Source organism: Equus caballus, chromosome 10 (genome assembly GCF_041296265.1).
Source record: "Equus caballus isolate H_3958 breed thoroughbred chromosome 10, TB-T2T, whole genome shotgun sequence".
NCBI classification, from domain to species: domain Eukaryota; kingdom Metazoa; phylum Chordata; class Mammalia; order Perissodactyla; family Equidae; genus Equus; species Equus caballus.
The window spans coordinates 19,612,852-19,625,871 of NC_091693.1; the positions used below are offsets into that span (position 1 = coordinate 19,612,852).

The following is a 13,020-nucleotide window of genomic DNA, read 5'->3' on the forward strand; positions in this document are numbered from 1 at the left end:
TTATCCTAGAGTCGAAAACTTACGACCATACAAAAACCTGCACATGAATGCTTATGGCAGCTTTATTTACAATTGCCAAAACTTGGAAGCAACCAAGATATCCTTCAGTAGGTGAATGGATAGACTGTGCTACATCCAGACAATGGAATATGATTCAGTGTGAAAAAGAAATAAGCTATCAAACCATGAAAATACATGGAGGAAGCTTGAACGCATATTACTAAGTGAAAGACGCCAACCTGTAAACGCTACATACTTTATGATTCCAACTATAAGACATTCTGGACAAGGCACAACTAGAGAGACAGTAAAAAGATGGTGATTGCCATGGGTCACCAGTGGAGGGGTAAACAGGTAGAGCACAGAGGATTTTCAGGCAGTGAAAATACTCTGCGTGATACTACAATGGTAGATACACGTCATTATACAGTTGTCCAAACCTATAGAATGTACAACACTAAGAGTGATCCCTAATCTAAATTACGGGCTTTGAGTGATTATAATGTGCCAATGTAGATTCATCAATTGTAACAAATGTACCACTCTGGTGGGGGATGTTGCTAACAGGGGAGGCTGTGCCTGTGTGGGGGGAGGGGGCATATCAGAACTCATTCTACCTTCTTCTCAATTTTAATGTGAACATAATATTGCTCTTAAAAAAAATAAAGTCTTAAATATGAAAAAAATATATACTGGCAAGTTCCCTGCCATGCCTACTATTTGCCATCAAAACGAAAGGAAGTGTCTTCTAGGAAACATGGTTACATGAACACTGATGTCCAAACTTTCCCATAATCTCCCCACACCCAAGAAAAAAGTCAATTATTATAAAATATTAAAAATATGGGATTAAATGCATCATTTCTGAAAAGTGGTTTCCATCTTCATGTCAAAAATGGAGGAAATTCTGCTACATACACAATAGAGAGGACCAAATGGTACTCCCTGAGGGGTTAATTCACATCCACCCTTCCTGATGAAATGCTCCAACGTTTTGTGGAGTGAGTTATACTTTTCCAGGCAGCTTGTTGGAGAGATAAAAACAACCCCTGTCCAAAGCCCTTCTGCTCCAGTGAACCAACGACTTCCAGAAGCTGTGTCCCAGAGGGCACAAAGATGTGAGCCATCGAAGAGAAAGTCAATGGATTGATGGGTCTCTCCTTCAGACAACTGTGCCAATGCAGCATTAAGAGGGAGCATTAATTGGCACCACAAATGTTCAGAGCTGAACAAAAAATTACGTAGTGAAACCCAGCCTTTCACACAGTATCTTTAATGAAGACGAAAAAAATTGGGAAACACTACTGACATGAAGAGTTAAGTCTAGTCACGGTCCCAGCTGCCCCTCCTCTCTCCATCACACAGCCTAAATCGCTAAACAGCAATATAAATCTAGCCAGTGAGCCTTCAAGCTCAAGATCTGTGAAGAGCATTCTACCTCAAGAATCAGATGATCAACAGGGGTCCAAAAAGAAATTTAATGCCACACAATTTTTAGGCAAGAAACAAGCTAAGACTAATATGTCTTCATTCAAAAACAAATAAAAAGAAAAAAACCCACAATTTGGACCTTAATGCATGTGCACTCTTCTCTGAAAAAAAAAAAAAAAAAAAAAACCTTGGTCAACTAAGATACCAACCAAAATAATAATTGGGATATAAATCCCTGGTGATAGCATAGAAAAATAACAACAATCATTTAAAAAGTATCTACTAAATCTTCCAGCAATAAATATAATATTTTTAAACCCCTATTCAAAATAGCTACAGCCTGCACCGCAGTCATGGTGGACGGACGAGATGGAATTGCTCAGGGGGTGCCATCAATGCCAGATGCTAGCTCAGTTCATCAAGTGGCCCATTTGCTTTGTCAGGAGGTTGGAAAAGATTCATCCCACTGGAAAAATGTTTATTTTTTCAGAGGAGGGAAAAAATGGAACCATTGAATTGATGGAGCCCCTGATGAAGAAATCTCTAGAATCATGGAATTAGTTGGAAGAAGAACAGCCAAAGCAACTATCACGTGTGCATGTTATATCCAGTTTAAAGAAGATAACCAGTCATCCTTGTGCTCTTAGACTTTATAGTGAAGCTGTGAAAATTACCCACGAGTTCCCTCAGATTTTTCTTTGGGCATTGTGCGATAGGATCAACCTTGACGGATTTGTTTATGATTGCAAATGAGCTACATTGAAGACTATTAAAGAAGGCCCCGTTTTTGAAGAAGAATCCTGTGGTTTCCAATAATCAATTTGCTCTCTCTTGAAATTTTATTTACCTAATTTTAGATATTCCAATCTGCACGTGTTTTTATTGTTGTTGTTTTGGTGAGGAAGATTGCCCCTAACATCTGTGCCCATCTTCCTCTGTTTTCTGTAGGACACGACCACAAGATGGCTTGATGAGCAGTGCTAGGTCTGTGCCCAGGATCCGAACCCAAAAACCCTGAACTGCTGAAGCGGAGTGCACAAACTTAACCACTACACCACTGGGCCAGCCCCCAAATCTGCACTTTTTGATGGAACCAGTATACTGACAATTCTCATCTAAGTCCTCTTATAAAGAAGCACTTCTCAAGTATATGGAATGATCAGATGCAAGAACAAAACAGTTGTCCGAGTTCAGTTTTCTGTTTTACTAATAAAAATTAAAATGCTACATACTATGGGTCATTTCATTCTTATTCTTTTAGTCATATATTCAAGCATGAACTTGGAATTTCATAGTTGTAAGGTCAGGTCTTAGACCTACCAAATGAAACCCTACATCAACTATATCAAAGATTTACTCACTACCTCACAAATTATGCCACGTTAACTAATTGTTTGATACTCCTTGTAAAAAATGATTTTGACAAATTAAAAGAGCAAGCAGAACCCTACATCTTCTGTAATTTGTGAAGAACCTCTTTTTTGGGGATTTTAAAACTGAGCACTTACTACTGCCAAACAAGGGACACATGATCATTAAAACAGTTGATGAAATTGTTAGGTTTTTTTTCTTCCTTTCAACTGTCATTATCCTTAGTATGGAATTCCTGTTTACCATCAAGTAATTTTAGGGGTGGGCAAGGAGGGATGTGGCACGCGTAGGCCAGAGGATGATGCAAAATAACTTGTGATGAACTGCATGGCCAGTTAGGTTTCATAGCTTGACCCATTCTTTTCAGTGAAGAAATAAACTAATTCCAAATCCACTTAGATTGTAAATTATACCAAAAATATTTATTTTAAATTGACATAAACTTCAACTTTCATCATACCAAAATACTCTGCAAATTACTTAAAGGACATTGCCATAGCCACTTATGGGAAAGCATTTTAAAGATTTTATTTTTTTTTTCCTTTTTCTCCCCAAAGCCCCCCAGTACATAGTTGTATATTCTTCGTTGTGGGTCCTTCTGGTTGTGGCATGTGGGACGCTGCCTCAGCGTGGTTTGATGAGCAGTGCCATGTCCACGCCCAGGATTCGAACCAACGAAACACTGGGCCGCCTGCTGCGGAGTGCACGAACTTAACCACTCAGCCACGGGGCCAGCCCCGCATTTTATTATGGAAAGTGAAGACAATTATAACTGAAACTTAGGAAGGACACCAGCCAGTGTCAATAACAGCATTATCTTGGATGCTAGAGAAGGGGTCCGTCCTCACTTGTGTTAACCTCCGAAAACTCAGTGCTATTGAATGTTAAAAGTGCCCTGCCTGAAATCTTCCCTTGAGCTGCCATGTTTAGTAAATTGGACTAAATGAAGAGGGGATCTTGCTTTCTGTCGATGAATCCTTTATGCTAATGATTTATGGTGCCACACCTCTGGTCCCAAACTCACTTCTGAGCTGCACAACATCTGCACCTGGCTGTCTGACCAGCACTTCAATTGGAGCAGGTACAGTTTAACCCAGCAGAGCTCACCTTCCAAGTGTTCCCTGATTTTTTACAATAATTTTATTGAGATACAGTTCACATATCATACAACTTACCATATTTCAACTGCACAACTCAATGACTTTTAGTATATTCACAGAGTTGTGCAACGACCACCATAATCAATTTTAGAACACTTTTATCACCCCCAAAAGAAACTCTGTACTGTTTACCTATCATGGCCCAACCCCTCCACCACCACTACTCACCCCCCAGCCCTTAGCGACCAGTAATCTGCTTTCTGTCTTATATGTACGCCTATTCTGGACATTTAATGTAAATGGAATCATATAATATATGGTCTTTTGTGACTGGATTCTTTCACCCAGCATAACATTTTCAAGATTCATCTATACTGTAGCATGTAGCTTCATCCTTTTTTATGGCCAAATAATATTCCATTATAGCACATTTTGTTTATCCGTTCATCAGTTGGTGGACATTTGGGTTTCTACCATTCAGCTAGAAGGAATAATGCTATTATGAACATTTGGGTATAAGTTTTTCTGTGTACATGTTTTCATTTTTCTCAGTTATATGCCTAGAGTGGAACTTCTGTGTCAAATGGAAAATATGTTCAACTTTTTAGGAACTGCAAAACTGTTTTCCAAAGTGGCTGCACCATTTTACACCCCCAGCAGCAGTATACAAGGATTCTAATTTCTCCATATCCTCAACAACACTTGTTATTATCTGACTTTTTTATTATAGTTATCCTTATGGCTGTGCAATAGTATCTCATTGTGGTTTTAATTTGCCCTGTTTCTGTTAAGGTTGCCATAAGCCACCCAATTGCCCAGAAATGCATGAATACCTCCTTTTCACTGCCATTGCCACTGTACATTCAGGTGACTGTCATCTCTCCCTTGAACTGTGACAGCCATAGGTATACAACTGGACTTCCTGTTGCCAGCCTCCTCCCATCATCCAGACAATAAGGCTGTATTAAACATCAGTTGTAACTATTATACTGTAAAGCTTAGAAACCTGATAAGTATAAACAGGGGAATGCTTCCTGGGAAGCATGCAGTAGAGAAACCTCGCAAACACTACCTTAATGAAGTGATCAAGGTTAAGCTCACCAGTGATGTCAGGCGGATATCATGTGCCTTCTAACGTGATGTGATGAGAAGGGCACTTCACTTCTGTGGTAGTTTTTCCAATATCCTGAACTCCAGTCTATCACGAGAAAACATCAGACAAACCCAAATTGAGGGATATTCTACAAACTGTCTGATCGGCACCCCTCAAAACTGTCAAGGTACTGAAAAACAAAGAAACACTGAGAAACTCACAGAGCAGAGGAGACTAAGGAGACATGACAACTAAATATGATGCAAGATCACGGATTGGCTCCTGGAACAGAAAAAGGACATCAATGGAAAAACTGGTGAAATCTGAATAAAGCCTGGAGTTCAGTTAATAATAATGTACCTATGTTAGTTTCTTAATTTTGACAAATGTATCACGGTAATGTAAGATAACATTAAGGCAGAGGAACTGGATGAGGGGTTAGAGGAGGGGTTAGACAAGAATTCTCTGTACTATCTTTGAAACTTTTCCGTAAACCTAAAGTTACTCCAAAATTTAAAAAATATATTTTTGAAAAGCTACAAGAAATTACATAATTAAGAATAAATTTCTAGGGCCAGCCTGGTGGCGCAGTGGTTAAGTGCCCACATTCCACTTCTCGGTGGCCCAGGGTTCGCCCGTTTGGATCCCAGGTGCGGACATGGCACCGCTTGGCAAGCCATGCTATGGCAAGTGTCCCACATATATATAGAGGAAGATGGGCACAGATGTTAGCTCAGGGCCAGTCTTCCTCAGCAAAAAGAGAAGGATTGGCAGTAGTTAGCTCAGGGCTAATCTTCCTAAAAAAAAAAAAAAAAAGAAGAAATTTCTAGGGGCCGGCCTGGTGGCACAGCGGTTAACTGTGCACGCTCTGCTTGGGTGGCCCAGGGTTTGTCGGTTCGGATCCCGGGTGCAGATATGGCACCACTTGGCAAGCCATGCTGTGGCAAGTGTCCCACATATAAAGGAGAGGAAGATGGGCACAGATCTTAGCTCAGGGTCAGTCTTCCCCAGTGAAAAGAGGAGAGTTGGCAGCAGTTAGCTCAGGGCTAATCTTCCTCAAAAAAAAAAAAAAGTCAATCCATCATGAAGACAATATTTACAAATGTGTACAAACATTAACAAATCTCAAAATACATGAAGCAAAAATTTACAAAAGCCAAAGAAAAATAAATTAATTTCACAATCATGGTAGAAGTTAACACCCTTTCTCAATAACTGATAGGAAAAAAGCAGACCAAAATATCAGTAAAGATCTAGAAGATCCAAAAACACTATCAGTAGCTTTAACCTAATTAATATTTATGGAACCCCAAAACTGAAGAATACACATCCTTTACCAATGCCATATGCTAGGTCATAAAACAAGTATCAATAAATTTATAAGGACTGAAATCACACAGAGTATGTTCTCAGACTACAACGTAAGTAAATTTAAAACCAATAACAATAAGATATTTAAAGAAACTCCAAGTACTTGGAAATTAAAGAATATATTACTAAACAATCCACAGGTCAAAGAATAAATCACAAAGAAATTATAAGGTATTTTAAACCAAAGGATAATAAAACTACAAAATATCAAAATTTGTGAGATGCAGCAAAAGCAATGCTTAGAATATTATAGCTTTATGTGTTGATACTAGAAAAGAGGAAAGGCTTCAAGATGCTTTTAAGAAAGGAACAAAGGAAAATATATATAAAATCAGAAATCAATGAAATAGAAAACAGACGATACAGAAAAGTAAGGAGGCCAAAGCTGGCTCTTTGAAATGATCAACAAAACTGGTAAACTCCTAGACAGATTAAGAGAAAAAGAGATATGCAAATAACCAATATCAGGATTAAAGATGAGTTATTACTACATATCCTATAGACATTAAAAGAACAATAGGAAGGGCTGCCCCATGACCTAGTGGGTAAGTTCAGTGCACTCTGCTTTGGCCGCCTGGAGTTCTGTTCCCAGGCACAGACCTACACCACTTGTCAGCAGCCATGTTGTGGCAGTGACCCACATACAAAATAGAGGAAGACTGGCACAGATGTTAGCTCAGGGCCAATCTTCCTCAAGCAAAAAGAGTAAGATTAGCAACAGATGTTAGCGCAGGGTGAGTCTTCCTCAGCAAAAAAAAAAAAAAAGAAGAAGAAGAAGAAGAAGAAGAAAATATTATGATGACTTTATGCCAACAAACTTAACAACTTTGATGAATTGGGAAAATTCCTTAAACATACAATTTAACAAAACTGACATCAAATGAAACGAGAAATCTGTATAGTCCTATATCTATGAAATAAATTGAATTCCTTATCAAAACTCTTCCCACCAAAAAAACTCCAGGACCAGATGGTTTCAATGAATGAATTATATCAAATATTGAAAGAAAAATTAACACCAATCTTATACAAGTACTTTTAGAAAAATAGAAGAGGAGGAAACACTTGCCAATCCATTTTATAAGGCCACCATGACCCTAATACCAAAACTTGATAAAGATATTAGTAAAACAAACAATTTCAGACCAATATCTTCATGAAGTAGATGCAAAATTCCTCAACAAAAGTTACAAGGCGAATCCTGCAAGATATAAAAGGGATAAGAAACAATGATCACATAGAGTTTGTCCCAGAAATGCAAGGTCAATTTAACACGCAAAAGTCAAACAACATAATTCAGAAATAGACCCATAAGTACATTTCAATTGTTGACAGAGAGTCCGAAGACATCCAATTGAGAAAGAAAAGTCCTTTCTGGGATAACTGGATATCCATATGGGGAAAACAAATGAAACTTGAATTCTACTTCACACCATAGACAAACATTAACTTTAGATGAATCATAGACCTAAATGTAAAGTCTAAAACTATAAAGTATTTAAAAGAAAATGTAAGATAATATCTTCATGACTTAGGGGCAGGTAGAAGTTTCATAGACAAGACACAAAATGCAATAATCATAAAAATTAATCATTTAGACTTTGCCGAATTAAAAACTTCCGCTCATCAAAAGACTTGATTAAGAAAATTAATAGGGAAGCCAGAGACTAGGAGAAAATGATCCTGAGACGTATATCTGACAAAGGACTTGTGGTTCAAGGAATATAAAGAACTCCCAAAACTTAATAAAATGATACACGACAATAAAAAATGGGTAAAAGATATGAAAAGACACTTAACAAAGAAAGATATATAAATGGCCAACACATATCTGAAAAAGGTGCTCAACATCATTACTCATCAGATAAGTGCACCTAAAAGCACAACGATATACCATTAAACCCCCATGAATTAAGTATAAGTGGTACCCGAATAATGGTACCCCCAGGCACTTTGCAGAAACAAACTGAAATGTTCCCTGGAGTAAGACACCTCCATTCTAGGTCTTAACCTATTCCTACAAATAATTTCTCCAGAACAAGGAGAAGCACAGCACTTAAGGAAAAAAGGTGTCACTAGTGAGAACTGACAGAAACAACAGACGGCAGAATCAAATTAGCAGAGACATCAAATACTGGAATCCTTAGACAAAGTCAATAAAATAACTGGTTTCCATTTTTAAAGAAATAAATGAAAAGTTTGAAAACATCTGCAGGATTCTATAAAAAGTGATTTAACAGATTTTAAAAAAATAGAATTCCTAGAAATGAAGAACACAATGAGTGAAACAAAGTTTATTTGATGGATTTAACAGTGGTTTAGATTCTGCTGAAGACAGCACTGGTGAACTGAAATAGGTCAGAAAAACAACCAAGAACGTAGCACTGAAATATAGTGACATGGGAAATACAAAAAGGAGGTCAAGAAACACAGAAGTTAAAGTCTGACAAATATTTAACTGGAGTTCCTAAAGGAAAGAACAAAAAATGGTGCAGAAACAATGTCTGAAGACATTACAACAGAATTTTCCAGAACTGATGAAACACACCAATCCTAGATTAAAAAAGCCCAACAAAGTCCAAGGGAGACAAAAGAAACTTCAAATATAGACATATCATTATAAAATACTTCAAAACAGGAGCCAGCCCAATTGAACAGTGGTTAAGTTTGCCCACTCCACTTCAGTGGCCCAGGATTCATGGGTTCGGATCCCAGGCATGGACCTAGCACTGCTGGTCAAGCCACGCTGTGGCAGCATCCCACATAAAATAGAGGAAGATTGGTGTGGATGTTAGCTCAGCAACAACCTTCCTCAAGAAAAAAGAGAAAGACTGGCAACACATGTTAGCTCAGGGTGAATCTTCCTCACAAAAAAACCTCCAAAAAAACAAAAAACACTTTAAAACAATTATAAGAAGAATACAGATTATCTGTAAAGGAGAGACATAAAGGTGACTTCTCAATGGCAGAAATGGAAGCCACAAGACAGTGGTAGGATATGATCAACATATTAAAAGAAAACAACCTGCCAATCTAGAATTTTAAGCCCTAAAAAACTTTACCTTTTAAAATGAGGGTAAAATAAAAATAGTTTACAATAGACAAAAATTTTGAAAATCAGTCACCAAGAGATCCTCATTAATGGAAATTCTAAAATATCTGCTTCAAGAAGAAGGCAAGTAGTCCCAGACGGGTGAGTTGAGAAACAAGAGTGATAAATACAAAATATATATATTTAAAATATATAAAATATGTAAGAAAATCCGAATGAAAAAAGTGATTATATGAAACAAAATAATAATGTCCTGAGAGGTTAAAAAGTAAAAATTAAAAGCATCAAAACAACATAAAAGTTGTGAAAAAGGGACATAGAATTTAAATATTCTAAGTTCTTTGTATCTTCTGGGAGGAGGGGAAATATACTATAATTTCTATAAGTTAGGTGTGCGTTTGTTAAGTTCTAAGATGACCACTAAATAAACACAGAATATAAAACTTTATAACTATTAGAAGGACAAAAATATACATAATAATAAAAAATACCAGTCTGCTTACCTACCAAAATTGATAAAATTAAGAAGACTAACACCAAATGTTGAAAAGAGGTGGAGCACCTGGAACTTCCCTAGATTGTTGCTGAGTGTGAATGGTACAAGCATTCTGAGAAAGGTCTAGCAGTTTCTTATGAAACAGGACTTGTTGAATCTTAGTTCTTATTAAACTCTAGACCCAGTAATTCCACTCCCATGGGTTTACCCGAAAAAAACATAAAAACATAAGCCACAAAAAGATTTTTACAAGAAGCCATAGCAGCGTTATTCATAATAACCAAAGATTAATGAAATAGAAAACAAATATACAATGGAAATCAACAAAGCCCAAAAGATCTTTGAAAGAACTAAAAAAAACTGACAATCTTCTAGTGAGACTGATCAAGAAAAAGGAGAGAAAGTACAAATAAGCAATATTAGGAATAAAAGAGGGGACATTACTATAGATATTGCAAATAAATAATAACAATAATAATAATGAATATTAACATTATGGCACCAATAAATTTGGAAAAATAGATTAAATACTCAAATACCTTTAAAAAATTAACCAGAGCCAGCCCTGATGGCCTGGGGGGTAAAGTTCTGCATGCTCCGCTTTGGCAGCCTGGGTTCAGTTCCCAGGCATGGAACCACACCTCTCACCTGTCAGTAACCACATTGTGGCGAGGGCTCACACAGAAGAACGAGAAGAACTTAACAACTATACACAACTATGTGCCGGGGCTTTGGAGAGGGGAAAGGAAGAAAAAAAGGGGTAAGACTGGCAACAGATGCTAGCCTAGGGCGAATCTTCCCCTGCAAAACACAAAACAAAACAAAACAAAAACTCGTTTAAAAGAAAAAGAAAAATTAGCCAAGAACTACCTCAGGAAGAATAGAAAGCCCAAGAAGTCCTGTAACCATTAAATAAATTGAATCTGTAATCAAAAATATTTCATTGGGGCTGGCCCCGTGGTCAAGCAGTTAAGTTCACACACTCCGCTTCAGTGGCCCAGGGTTCGCCAGCTCGCAAGCTGGGTGCAGACCTACACACCACTCATCAAGCCATGCTGTGGCGATGTCCCGCACAAAAAAACTAGAAGGACTTGCAACTAGGATATACAGCTATGTACTGGGGCTTTGGGGAAGGAAAAAAAAAAAGAGAGAAAACTTGGCAACTGATATTAGCTCAGGGCCAATCTTCCTCATCAAGAAAAAAAAAAGGCATACCTTTAAAAAAAACTGAGAAAGAATAATAACATTTGCATCAAAAAACAAAAACAAAACACCTGTTTACACGCCCCATGCACTTTTGTGAATGCATATTTTATTTCACAATTTGGAATGCTAAAAATAAAACAGCAAGAACAAGAAGATACGGCCAGAGAATTCGGAGAAACGCTGGCAGAAAACGCTGTCACAAAGAACTAAAAAGATACAAAAAAGTAACCAAGAGCCACAGATCATCAACACAAAATCAAATGAGAGAAACTCTAAAGCGGGTCCACAGTGATTTCTTTCTTTGGGGTTTTGCTTTCCTGTTGGTGGGAGGGGGCAGGTTGTAGCAATAAACAGCAAAACAGAAATCTTTACTCAATTCGCTCAAAAGTTAACCAAGTTGAGGAAGCTGCAGACATTGATGTGGCAGTCGGCGCCTCACCTAAAAAGCACCAATCTTCACGACAACTCGCCTGCCAGCAGCTGCGAGGTGACAGTCCTCACACACACGAGGAGGACGTCCCATTCCCATAACTCATGTTGCGGACACTGATTCCGGGTTCCACTAAAAAAAAAGGAAAATTGCATTCCTGCAAAACAGACACCCCCTCCCCTGAGCACATTCCAAACCTGTACTCCTTCCAACAAGTTTTCTGGTTAATTAGTCAATTCGACCCTTCCGTGGCAAACTGAGATGCTGCCAGCTGGCCACGTGCGACACCTAGAAAGCCCGCCGGACCCTCGGCAGACCCCTTGCTCCCAGGCTCGGGAGGCCCCGGGGGCGACCCTACGTGGGAAACCCCACAGCAGCCCTGCAGCGAGCCCTCGGGGGGGAGCTCGGGGTCCCCAGAGACGCCCGTTGCTCAGCTTCCCTCGCTCCTTGGAACCGTGACCCCCAGACAGGAGAGGAGGAGCTGTGGAGGCTCCTCGAGGGGCGGGGAGTCGCCGTTCGTCCCTCCCCCGCCCGAGGGGACGGCGACGGGGACGGGGCCAGGCCGAACTCTGCCGTGCGGGAGCCTGAACCGATGGGTCCAGCGGGCAGGACTCCTGGGCTCGGCCCTGGCGCCGACTTGAAGTCAGCTTCCGTGGGCGGAGGGGCTGAACCCCATCTCCTGGGTCCGAGGGGACAAAGGAGGGACCCCTGAGGCCTATGTGACCCCCTCGGCTCCACAGCGACCGGGGCGTCCGGGAGGCTCCCGGCCGGCGGCCTGTTACCCCCAGAGCCGCAGCCGCAGACGTGACGCCCAGCCTCGACGCCCAGACTCACACATCCCACATCTGGGAGCGTTTCCGGGTTCCCCGGGGCCACCCTCACCCTAGGCTGGGGGCCTGGGCTCTTCCGTCTTAGTCAGTCAGACGAAAAGGAGGGTGAAGAAGCCTCAACTGAGAAGCCCAGCTACCCCCTCGGGCCCCTTCAGGCCTCGTCAGGCCGGTGCGCGACGCTCCTCGCTCCGCCTCAGGCGCCTCCCTTCCCGCCGTTCCTCTGCGCATGCGCTGCTGCTCCCGCTGCGCCCCCTCCTGAGCTCGCGGAGCTCGCCACTCCGCCCTCTCTGCATGCGCTTCCTCTCTACGTGCGCGCGCGCGCGCGCGCGCACAAGCACACGCCCTCCACCTGCGCATGCGCCGCTGCCTTTCTAGCCGCGCCCTTTGGACCACGTGCCCAACCCTCTGTCCCGGTCTGGTCCTCACCTCCTCTGCTCTTCCCGGGCCTTTAGCCGTTTCTTGGTCTAGAGCTTATGCTTTCCTTCCACACCTCCCAGTAAGGTCGTGGTGAGGATGAGGTGGAAGGCTTGTTCTTCCCGTTCGTTCCTTTCTGACTTCAAACCTTCGACTCTTACTTAAAGGCTGCCCCACTCCTAGCCAAATCTTAAATATGTGTCCGACAAGACAGACATGGACCTTG

The 13,020-nt window shown here is 40.5% G+C and overlaps 1 protein-coding gene across 1 annotated transcript in view; it reads right to left on the reverse strand.

Moving 5' to 3' along the window:
• The window catches only part of LOC100055225 (orphan sodium- and chloride-dependent neurotransmitter transporter NTT5-like), a 36,618-nt gene extending 23,932 nt beyond the window's left edge, over positions 1-12,686 (reverse strand). Inside the window, 4 exon segments of the mRNA XM_023650115.2 lie at positions 5,004-5,100; positions 5,217-5,277; positions 11,560-11,682; positions 12,433-12,686. The gene's annotated coding sequence lies outside the window, so the exon portion shown is untranslated.
• Positions 12,687-13,020: the final 334 nt, after the last annotated feature.